Source organism: Sinocyclocheilus rhinocerous, unplaced genomic scaffold (genome assembly GCF_001515625.1).
Source record: "Sinocyclocheilus rhinocerous isolate Xijiao unplaced genomic scaffold, SAMN03320098_v1.1 scaffold682, whole genome shotgun sequence".
NCBI lineage: Eukaryota > Metazoa > Chordata > Actinopteri > Cypriniformes > Cyprinidae > Sinocyclocheilus > Sinocyclocheilus rhinocerous.
In genome coordinates this window covers 914,436-926,326 of record NW_015642528.1, presented here as the reverse complement: position 1 = coordinate 926,326, position 11,891 = coordinate 914,436, and the positions used below count along the sequence as shown (strand labels likewise).

General features: G+C 35.7%; 1 protein-coding gene across 3 annotated transcripts in view; it reads left to right on the top strand.

Moving 5' to 3' along the window:
* The first annotated feature begins 1,375 nt into the window (after window positions 1-1,375).
* LOC107756108 (rho GTPase-activating protein 32-like) overlaps window positions 1,376-11,891 on the top strand; it is a 135,995-nt gene continuing 125,479 nt past the window's right edge. For all 3 annotated transcript variants that reach the window (XM_016573101.1, XM_016573100.1, XM_016573098.1), the window contains exon 1: window positions 1,376-1,909. The gene's annotated coding sequence lies outside the window, so the exon portion shown is untranslated. The remainder of the gene's footprint in view (window positions 1,910-11,891) is intronic.

Sequence of the window (11,891 nt, the reverse complement as noted above, 5' to 3'; positions counted from 1 at the left end):
CATTTAATATATATTTTAAATGGATAGTTCACTCCCAAGTTGTCCTAAACCTTGTTGATCACAAAAGAAGTTTTTTTTTTTTGTTGGTTTTTTTCATACTATGGAAGCCAATACCGTCAACTGTTTGGTTACCAACATTCTTCAAAATATCTTTTGTGTTCAACAGAAGAAAAACACTCATACAGGTTTGGAACAACTAGTGTGAGTAAATAATGACAGAATTTTCATTTTTTTGGGTGAAGTAAACCTTTAAATTTGTTTTCAAAAAGGCAATAGTGAAAGATTGATAACTGAAATTAATGAGGTGATCGCACAAATTCAAAAATGAGTTTTTTTCCACTTTATTTTTTATGACATTATCAGTCACTACCCTTGAAACCTGTTCTCAGATCATAACTCAATACTTCATATATATTAAAATATATTAAACTTAAAAACATAAATAACATTATGCAATCGTTTTGAGAAATATTATTATCTCCTGACAGGAGAACAATGTTTATTTAAAAAATAAACCTCTTAAGGTTTCACAGCTGTGTTCTTACTTTTGGTCAACATTGTCAGAAAGGATTTTTCACTACGAAGTCACTATTCATACCTGAATACAATGAGTATCTCACAGGCTGTGGTAAAAAAAATAAAAATAAAAATAAAAATAGACAAGACAAAAATAAAACATAATATACAGATGATAAGCTATCAGTCAGAGTATAAAGATATAGCTTGGGATTTTTAAATATTTTTGCTTATTTTAAGTTAGTAATATTAACAACACCAGTTAAATAGAACAGCAACATTTAATGTATGCCTAGCCTGATGTGCAAATATGATTATTTTGTATGTTCTGTGACTGATTATGGTGACAGTTCAATAGATGGAGCTGAAGATCAGTTCTAAAGCATTTGTACACCCAATTCATTCATTCATTAAAGTGAATTATAGATTTGTAATCATTTATAATAAACATTATTTATGTATCTGATATTTCTTTCAGGTTGGTTGCCTGTTTAGTCCCAGTACTCAAGAATCAGTGATTTGTGTGTTAAATTTGCTCCTTGTTTCAGCTGCCAGTGGATAGGCTATAATAGAGTGCTAAGGCCTAAGTGTAATTCATTTTTTCTATTACAATCATGATTTACACTTACTGCATATATTGCACTATAGCCAGGACCAATGTAGGCTATATAAAGTCTTGCATAATTAATAGGCTACTGTAACAGTCAGAGCCCGACTGAGATTGTGTCAATATTTTAAGAAAATTAGCACAGTACGACAATTTCACGATCTTAAAACGCTATACATCGAGCCCTAACAAGAAATACTCATAAAAAGGGAAATAATTACTGATACTGCCCTGATAATATCATCTGGACTTCTGCGCCAGTCGCACTCATGTGGTCACGGTGACGCGCATGGGACAGCACTGCGCGCTCACGCTTTTGAATGTTGAATCGAAGTCTCCGTGGCAAGTGGCGACGGGACGCGTGGAGAGCACACCTCTCTTCATATATTCGCAAACATTAAAATGGAAGGCAGATACGTGACAGATCTAGTTAAGTATTCAGTCATATTTTTGTAAAGTTCAGTCAGGAACGCCGCGCGAACAGCTGGTTGGTTGTAGCTAGCAGCAAAGCTAGCTCGACAAACCCCTTCCCCACTAGAAGATTTTTAATGAACCTTCATAATTTCATCTCTCTGAAGGGCAGTTCTCTGCAGCACAATCCTGTTTCGTATGGACTTTTTGCTCTTTTTCGTTTAAATCTCTTAATTTCACGATGCGACTCTCTAGCACCGGGTTTCTCAGCTGGCTCGCTGCGGTCTTCGTGGAGGATCACTGCAGAGAGCGGTGCTGAGCCACACTGACACCCCAATATTCATTTCCTCGATTATTTACAGTATTCTACAACCGGTAAGTACATAAACATAGCTGGTTACCGTTATATTTATTCATAACTTGCTAGTGAAACGCCTGCACGAGCGGGGAAAGTGGAGCGACTAGAATATGCGTGTGTGCGCGCGCGTGCTCTCCTATAATAAACTCCACTAAATAGCTGTACATTAAATAGCTCATGTTTACAGGGTGGTTTTATCTGGAGTTTGCCCTATTAAGTGTCAATATACTGGTGTGCATTGGATGTAGGAATCGATTAGGTTGTAATATTCACGGTCTCTGGGAGATGGGCCGTTTATTCTGTAGCCTACTTTTTAGGGTGCTTTAACTTAGTAACGTTAGACCTTCGATAGATGCTATCGTTAAATCACCCGGTAAGATGAGATATGCAAAGAAACTGAGTCAATAAACGAATTGCCTTTCATAAATCATGTTTCATAATGATGATGGCAATTGAGGTTTATTTATTTTTTTTGCTTCAAGGGTGCAGATTAGAAACGACAACATACAATTGAGGTTTTACGTGTACTTTGTACGTGTACGTGTTTCTTTGGTCTACTATAGATCATGGGTTTATTATAAATATATTAGATGCCAACAAATATGATCACTAATGACAGGGACCCACATCCTAAAAATTGAAAAGGCATCTATATAGTTTCTTTTATAAAAACCTAAATTACACTGTAAAAAAAAAATCTAAATTAATATCTAGAAAATGTTTTTAGTTTTGAATGTTACATTATTACATTAGTTTTCAACTCATAGCTCTGTATTTTTATAGTGCTGTATTTATTTTATTTTTTATGTATTTATACTAATCAGAGATACATACAAGCTATACATATTGCTGTAATTTTATCACCAAAATCAATATTTTGAGCAGCACCAAGAGCACAGAGCTGCTTTAATATGGCTCCAGCTGACTCTACAGACTTAAGTCAAGTCTGGGAATCTTTGAGAGACTGAAATACAATTTCACATCATTATTTTTCTAAAGCAAAGTGGCCAAGAGGAGAGCATTTTTCACTGTCTAGCACATGTATAACAATCAGAGTTCCGTTAAAATATTGATTTGTGAGTGCAAACCCCTTCAGCGCAAAAGGGAAAGCCAGATCTGAATGTAAGGGCACACGTATTCTCATTTGCATAGACCAAAGGTTTTTAAACTGGGGTCTGGCTGCAAGAAAGGCCTCTGTGGGAAATGTTTAGAGAACAAGTTTTTCACACCACTGTATATATATGTGTATATATATATATATATATATATATATATACATACACACACACACACACACTTTACACTTGTTCTCTAAACATTTCCCACAGAGGCCTTTCTTGCAGCCAGACCCCAGTTTAAAAACCTTTGGTCTATGCAAATGAGAATACGTGTGCCCTTACATTCAGATCTGGCTTTCCCTTTTGCGCTGAAGGGGTTTGCACTCACAAATCAATATTTTAACGGAACTCTGATTGTTATACATGTGCTAGACAGTGAAAAATGCTCTCCTCTTGGCCACTTTGCTTTAGAAAAATAATGATGTGAAATTGTATTTCAGTCTCTCAAAGATTCCCAGACTTGACTTAAGTCTGTAGAGTCAGCTGGAGCCATATTAAAGCAGCTCTGTGCTCTTGGTGCTGCTCAAAATATTGATTTTGGTGATAAAATTACAGCAATATGTATAGCTTGGGCTCTAGCCTGTGTTGTGATACAGCTTTCATTAATTTTATTTTTCTGGAGCCTTACTAAGGGCAGCCAAATCCAGTCTGGTCTGATACTCTTAAAGGGACAGTCAACCCAGAAATAAAAACTGATTTATAAATAAAAAATAATTTACTCACCCTCATGTTGTTCCAAACATGTACGACTTTCATTTTTGTGCTGAACACACACACACACAAAATATATTTTGAAGAATAACTGAACAGTTTCAGTTCCCCTTGACTTCCACTGTAATTTTTGTCCCATGTTTTGTCATGAAGATTTGAATAGCTGCTAAAACAATGAGCTGTTATTGATTGGCACAGTGGTTGTATGCTGCTCATATTTCCTCATCTTTCCAATTTCCTGCATCAGCTAGTATGCAAATTCCATGCTACTCTAACAGAAATTATTTGGAGAACATTGAGTACGTTTACATGGACAACAATATTCTGATTTTAGCATGATTAAGACAATACTCTGATTAAGAATCTACCATGTAAACAGAGATTTTTGATTACCTTAATCAGGATTAAGTCATATTCAAAGTAAACAGAAATCGAATTAAGACATGTGGAGTATTCTTGTTTTAGTCGCATTATTGAAGTGCAGTTTAGACATGTACACACCTTAATCACACTATTACCGTCGTGTAGGACTTTTCGCCGCATTTTACGACAGGATACACACACGGCAGTGGTCAACTGTTTGACGGCAAACAAAAGAACATGGCTTCAACAACGGCGTCATCTGTTTGCACATATAACATGACAAATAATTAACTGCACTTGAAGCTTTCGTAAAATTAAAAATGAAACCCAAAACCATATATGGCACCATAACGAAGATTAACTTATGTTTATACGTGAAATTCTGGAGGGAACGTCGGATGGCGTCACGTGGGGACATAATGACGTGTGCCATTAATCGATCGATGTACTATAACATGTAAAACGGGAACATGAAAGGAATATTCTTAAAGCAACTCATGTAAACGCCTTAATTATAATATTGTCTTATTTAGAATAAGGTAAATAATTAGATTACCGATGTAAACATAGTCATTGTCATATATGCACTACAACTTTGATAACAAGCAATAACACATAAATTTTTAACGCTGAAATGACGTTAAGATACAGTGCAAGATAAGCATCCAAAATAATAACAGCCCATGTGCTTGTACACATATGTTGCACATTGGCTGGATGTGATTGGACTGAATTATTATTGTGTAAACCCACCGGGACCAAAGCAACCACTTCATAGAAAAGCTCTCATATTGGATTCATTTTTGTAACGCACTGTTGAAGCATTTCTTTCCCAAAAGGCATGAGATCAAAGTCTGATTTCATTAGTTCATCTATTCTTTAACTCAGACAGGCAGTGTGGGATAAGATATTGATATCTGACCTACATTACTAGTGAAGAAACTCCCTGCATGAATACAAATTTGTAAGGTCATTACAAAACGTGCTGCATGTATTACTCTTGTTGGAGAAATGGAAAGGTTTGGAACGTTTCCATCCAGACATGTGATTAGTCTTCCTGTTAGATGTTTATGTATTAGGAGCAATGCATCACTGTAGAAGATGGGAAGTATGCTATTACAAGTTTGTTGTTCCCTCCTTTCTTTTTTAATATTTGCAGATGTCATTTAGTCTTTTGATTGAAGAAGAGGATCCCATTTGATTAACATTCAGCCATTCATAAATGCTTGTCATGAGCTAAAATGAAAAAAAAAAATGAAATAAAAAAATGAAAATAAAAGCCAGCAAGTTTAGGTTTTCTAATATCCTCAGACTATTTTAAATGGAAATGAATCTCTCTCAGTAGACTAAGCTTAATTTGTGTTACAGTGTCAGCCACATCAGAATGATACGGGGTGTGTTGTAATATTAGCATTCGATTCTGTCCAGCAGCCATCTGTTTTCCTTATGTGGAGGGGTTTGCAATTTTTCATGTGTACTTGGTGAATGCCTTCAGGTCATCACACTGCTCTGCGAAATGAGGAAATAATTTAAATCTTCGCATTGAAATATCAATGCGTCTGTGTTTCTTCATATTTTTCTCTCTCTTCACATACATTAGTGGCTGATAATGTGAGTTTGAGCCTTGAATCTCTGGATGAGAACAGCGTTTGCTCTGTGAGTCTATGCAAACACATGCAAAACAGTATGACATAAGGCAGTGCTGTTCAGACAGCCATTGTGGGGAGGTAGATATTATACAAACCTTTCCTCTCGGTGGCTTTACTAATGTGATCCACCTCTCTGGAACAAACAGTAGTTTCTTTTAGATAGGAATTCATTGATATTTTCAGTCGAATGGGCATGTTGTCTTAGAGAGCAAGGCTAATGCAAAGTTAGCCCACTTCTGTAAGACTTAAATTCCATTTAGGGTATTCTGACATAGTTGTGGAAGTTTGGCTAAGAAATTTGGATTGTGTAGTGAAGACTGTTATACATGTTCCAGACATCAGACCTTTTTGTGCTAAAAAATATTGTTCGCTGTGTAACAACTAACCAATTAGTTCTGCGTGAATTGTACTGGGCTCTCTGCTCTATCACGGTCAGATGTTAAATTTTTCCGACAGGGACTTGAAGAAGCATAGTGTATTTGAAGATAGAGTAATCTTGGCAGGGAATATGAGTGCTGTAATTGGGCTTCTTATTTGAGAGGGTTTAGGAGAACCTCGGAGCTGAAGGATGTTTGAATTAGGCTGACGCATTGCAGCTTAACTAAACAGACAAATCAGTCTGGCATTGAGAAAACATGAGGAAAAGACGTTGTGCAATGTGCTGTGCAAAGAACTAACTCACCTTTAACTATGGGGAAATGTGTACTGTACTCAACCTTATTATATCCTTCTCTTCTCCCTAAAGATACGTTGTGTCAGCAAGTTAAACATGCTGTTAGTGTTTACCTGTTTATGTTTAGCTTTTAAAACACTTTGTCCATGTCATGGTGGTGGGAGAAACATTCTAAGCACTTTGCAGAGCAGTTTCATTAATAGTTGTGGATGCTTGGCTCAAAACGCTTGTGTAAGTGCAAGCCTTAGCTGACTGATGTGACGGCTATGTGCTACTCATCATGTTTTGCCTTTACAAACCTTTGCAAAGAAGTGAATCTGGATTCTCAGGACTAAAGGGCTTGTTCTATCTATAATGTAAAGGAGTGTAATGTAATATAATAAATATATCCTATTCCTAAAATAAGAAATATCCCAATATATCGCCTTGCTTACAGTATTGCAACATATCGTATCGCAACCCCTGTATCGTGATACGTATCGTATCGCCAGATTCTTGCCAATACACAGCCCTAGTTTAAAACCGTTTGAGTGAGTAAATGATGGTATAAAAATAAAACTATTTTTATTTTTGGGAGAATTATTCTTATTATTAACCTACTACTCTTGACTGAAAATTTTAATACAGTTGCATTACATTTTCATTCAGTTTCTTAAATGCTCCTGCAATACAGCTATTGTACCTGAAAACAGTTTGTTTTATTTGTATATAGGCCTGTCGCAATAATCAATATATCAACCTATCGCGTAAGATATGTACATGACCTCAATAATTTTTGGTGACGCAATATATCGCCCATTATATTTACTTAAAAATTAATGTCACCATGTTTTTTACATTCCACTTGTGCCTTTGACTTTTGGTGTAGTCATGAGGTGCTAGTTCAAATTTAAAAAATGCTTCTACAAAAAAGTTTCATCTGAAGATATGACCTTGTTTAGGGATCTGTGCCTTTGTGCATACGGACATCTGACTGCTAAGTAGTGATCGTTTTTTTCAGCAATAGCGTGCACCCTTAATTTACAGAGAAAAGAAGGTCCGGGAAAAATCTGTAGATGGAAAAATCTCCATAAAAGTGCATTTTTCTTTTTTTTGTACTTGTTACTTTGCACTTTTTGTTAGAAAATGTTTATTTACTATTTATTCAAGTTTTTTAAGGTATCTAATATTTTGATACTTAATTTCTATTATCTAAATATTCTTAAAAATTAAGTTTGTTGTCATTTGGAAGTGTGTAGGCCTTCTTGCATTATTATGCTGTTACATTATGATTATATATTCAGTGGCATAAAATGGTCTTTAAAATGACAATAATATCACTTATCGCAATTATTTCTGGGGCAATATATCGCACAACAAAAAGTTGTTATCGTGACAGGCCTATTTGTATATTATGTGTATTTGTAATGCGTATCTTTGTTCTCATTTTTTAATAACAGATAAAATAATGACAAAGATTTTTATCTTCGCCCACTTTGGCCTAAATATCCACCATTCTTTTTTTATATTTTGTTACCTTGAAAGGCTTTGTCTTTATAATAGGGAAATTAGTTTGGCTGTAATGCTCAAAATACCAACATGACAAAGAACCGTGATAAAATCGTGAATCGTGATATTTCTAAAGAAAAAATCATATGATATTTTTGCCATATAAATTATATTTTAAAATATAATACAATAGAAAATAGTTTTACTGTGTTTTTGATCAAACAAATGCAACCTTGGAGAGCATAAGAGACATTTTTGGAAAACATAAAAAAAAATCTTACCAACCTCAAACTTGTGAACTACAAACTTGTAGTTTATATGTATTTTCCAAAGTACAATAAACCCATTAATATTATGCAATTAATTTGAAAAACAAAGCAGCATTCTGTATTTTCCTAAAAGTTCCAAAGTGTTCTTACTGCTTACATAACCTTGCATATTTGACAAATGAAACCATACTTCAACTCATCCTCTCAGCGACTGAAAAGTTTGCAATTCGATCAAAGGGTTCATTGTCTGTGTACAATCAGTGCTGCCACACACAAAGCCTTCGCTGAACTCTAACCCCCAGCTCCGAGGGCTAAGGACGCATTGTGCGGGAATGAAGGCTTTGTCATTCCAGGCTGCATGTCCATTAATTGCTGGAATCTCATACATCGGTTCGTCCCCTGACCTTCACACTCTAGTTGAGCGACCGAGTGTGTGCTGAGCATGAAAAGCATCTCCATTGGTCTTCACTAGAGATGCTTTGGAATTCCTTATGGATTCTTTGCGTATAAACAATTCCCACATTGAGAGAGGTTGTTGGAGAACAGCCAGGGAATTCCTGCAATGGGGATAATGAGGAAACCTTGACAAAAGAAGTTCTCATTCGGTATTCAATTGGCAACATGGTGTGCTGAGGAGCTCCCGTGCACAAAACTCTGATACCTTGGGAACGTTCGCAGAGTTTAATACAGTTCTCTTTGAGTGTATCTACACACTGTAAAATGCAACCTGATGCATTCAGTTTTTTTGGTTCCCTCAATTCATCAATAAAACTACTTGTAATAAGTTTGAATTTGTTCAAAATTCAACTAAACGCAAAGTGCTTCATTCAGCCAATAAATTAATCAAGGCAAATGCAGTTTATTCTGCAGATAATAAACTGATTTATCATTTTGGTAACCATAAACATGGTGTTATAGTTTTATAAAACGATAAGTGAAGTCAACTATGATACCTTTGTTTTTGAAGTCACAGTCACTTTACAAAGCAAAGATATCTGGGATAGTTTTAGAATGTTGTACATAAACCTCAACACTTGACACACAAACCGTAAAAATGGTGACAGTCATCAATTGTAAAAAGATGAGCTCTTAACATCAACAAATAAATAACAATTTGACAAAATAACCAAACAACAGCAAAACAACCCAGTAGCAGTTACAGCATAATGTATTCATGTAGCAGTGCTTGTTGGGATCTCACAAACCCTTTTGAGCAATATAATTTAATTTGAAATGATTGGTTTAGACAGCGGTGTTTTACTAGTTAAGAAAGCATTTGGGGGATTTTAGTTCAGCATGGGTTTTTATGTAATTTCAATTCTTAGTATTTGTGACTCAAAACATCCTGGGAACTGGAGAATATGTAGCTGTTTTTTTTAAAGTACATTAAAGTACAGTGTTTGTGCTAAAATTGTGCTTGGTTTTTGTTTACTGATATATTTCATTGGTTCTTGTAGAATACAGAAGCCACAGAGACTGTTTGCAGAAGACTCTACGTTCTGTCACGTCACTAGACCTGTTGCTATTGAAAGCACCTTTTTTAATTTATTCAAACAATCTTGTGCCTTGATCAGCTCCTGAAATCACTCTTGATATAAATTGCCTCTGTGATTGTCGTATTCAGCGCAACCTTCCAAAGCACAGCAAGCATACGGCTTGATGCTCCAGCTGTGGGAAAGAGCAATTTGAGGGATGACTCATCTGTGGAGAATCTTTAGTCTAAGTTCTGACAGCTCATTCTTCCTGTTAACTCTAATTTGACTCAAATGCAAATGGATGCTGCATACATACTACATGTTTTTTGTCTGTTCAGTATGTTGTGCCTGGCATGTCGATGTTAATTTGAGCATTAGTGTTGGTAGAATTAAGAGCGTGCAACATGCTGGCTTTTGTCAGACTTGATTCAAGCAACAAGCAGTTAGCCAAAAAATAGTTCCAGTACCTTCTTGAAGGATTTTCTTTCTGACTTCCCTATATGACTGATGACATTGGGAATAAATATTGAAATTTTGTTTCTCATCCTTTGGCAAATCGCTGGTCATTTCTAAAGGATTTCTGAGTACTTTGAACAGGGAGGCTTCAATTCAAACAGTATGTGCTGCTTCAGATAATCTCTTGCACCTTTAATTGGATTGGGATGTGAAGATAGGGTCAAACAAGGTCATGCTGTAAATGTTAAGCTGTTTGACGGGTCATGAATGGCTGATGACACAACCCCTCTACATTGCGAGTAAATCACTCGCATATGCGACTAAATCTTCACTCTGGCGACTAAATGATGTCTAATATTAGCCAATTGCTAATAAATTCTCAGATTTTACTCGCCAGTGTGTGAGTTGTGTGTGTGTGTGTGTGTGTGTGTATATGTGTATGTATATGTGTGTGTGTATATGTGTGTGTGTGTATGTGTGTGTGTGTGTGTGTATGTGTATGTGTGTGTGTGTATGTGTGTGTGTGTGTGTGTGTGTATATGTGTGTATGTATATGTGTGTGTGTGTATGTGTGTATATGTGTGTGTGTGTATATGTATGTGTGTGTGTGTGTATATGTGTGTATATATGTATATGTGTATGTATATATTTATCAGTCTGGCGAGTAAACAAAAAAATTTACTAGCCAATGGCGATTCAATTGCCAAGGTGTTCGTAGAGGGCTGACAGCTAACTTGTAGATTTAGCTTAGGGCTGAAATATATAAATGTTGAAATTGAAAACAGACTAGCTTCACTGAAGGCATACTCATTGTCCTGGGCTTAAGTGATGTGTATACACAATGTTTAAGATGTGCTAGGCCTATTCTTTGAGCAGTGTTTGGTAAGCCTAGTAATTTATTAGGCAACCTAGACATTTGAGTTTATTGTATTTACTATTGCACTGGTAATTGCTAGCTTACTCAAAGCAGTCAGAGGTGTAACTTCTGTGTTGTGCATGTATGTATAAAGGATTAGAGCCCGACCGATATATCGTTTTGCCGATATTATCGGCCGATATGAGCCTGTCGCCGATATATCGGTATCGGCGAATATGCCGCCAATATGATTTTTTTTTTTTACAGAATGTATAACGCAGATAAAATGCTTGAAACGGTGTAATTACTTAGTTTGTCCAGCGGAGCGCGCTCTATTGTTTGCTACTGGCGACCTGGATGAAATGCTTTAAAGCTTAAGTCTATGGAAAACCATTGAAATTTTGAACGGCCATATCTCCGTAACGGCATGGCGAATCCGCACCAAATTCGGGGGATCCCTTCAGCTCGAGGAACCTTCTCGAACGCGAATCGAGTGTACGTCTATTGCTTGAATGCAACAACAAAATACAACGTCAAACTCACTTTAGCATATATATAAAACATAGAACTTTCATTAACAAAACAAATAAAAATACACCATGCTATAGGGCAAGCTATGCCTAATATAAAATAACAAATAACTTGCATAAAATTTAATGGGTATACAAAACTGGAAATAAGTAAACGTATAATATATAAGCAAATAAATAAGAAACGTAGAACGTTTATTAGCAAAACGAATGTCAAATAAAATAAATAAATGACAGTTTAAATAAAGTAAAAATCAGCAAACAATGTGGAACCAATGTTTAAACGAATGTTTAAAAAAACTTCCAAAATCACCTTAGATAAACGGCAAAAGTCAACAGGCTTTTCAAAATCCAAAATATTGCCAAACAGGCGCTTTTGCATCTAGTTTCAAAACTAAATCATCCGCGATC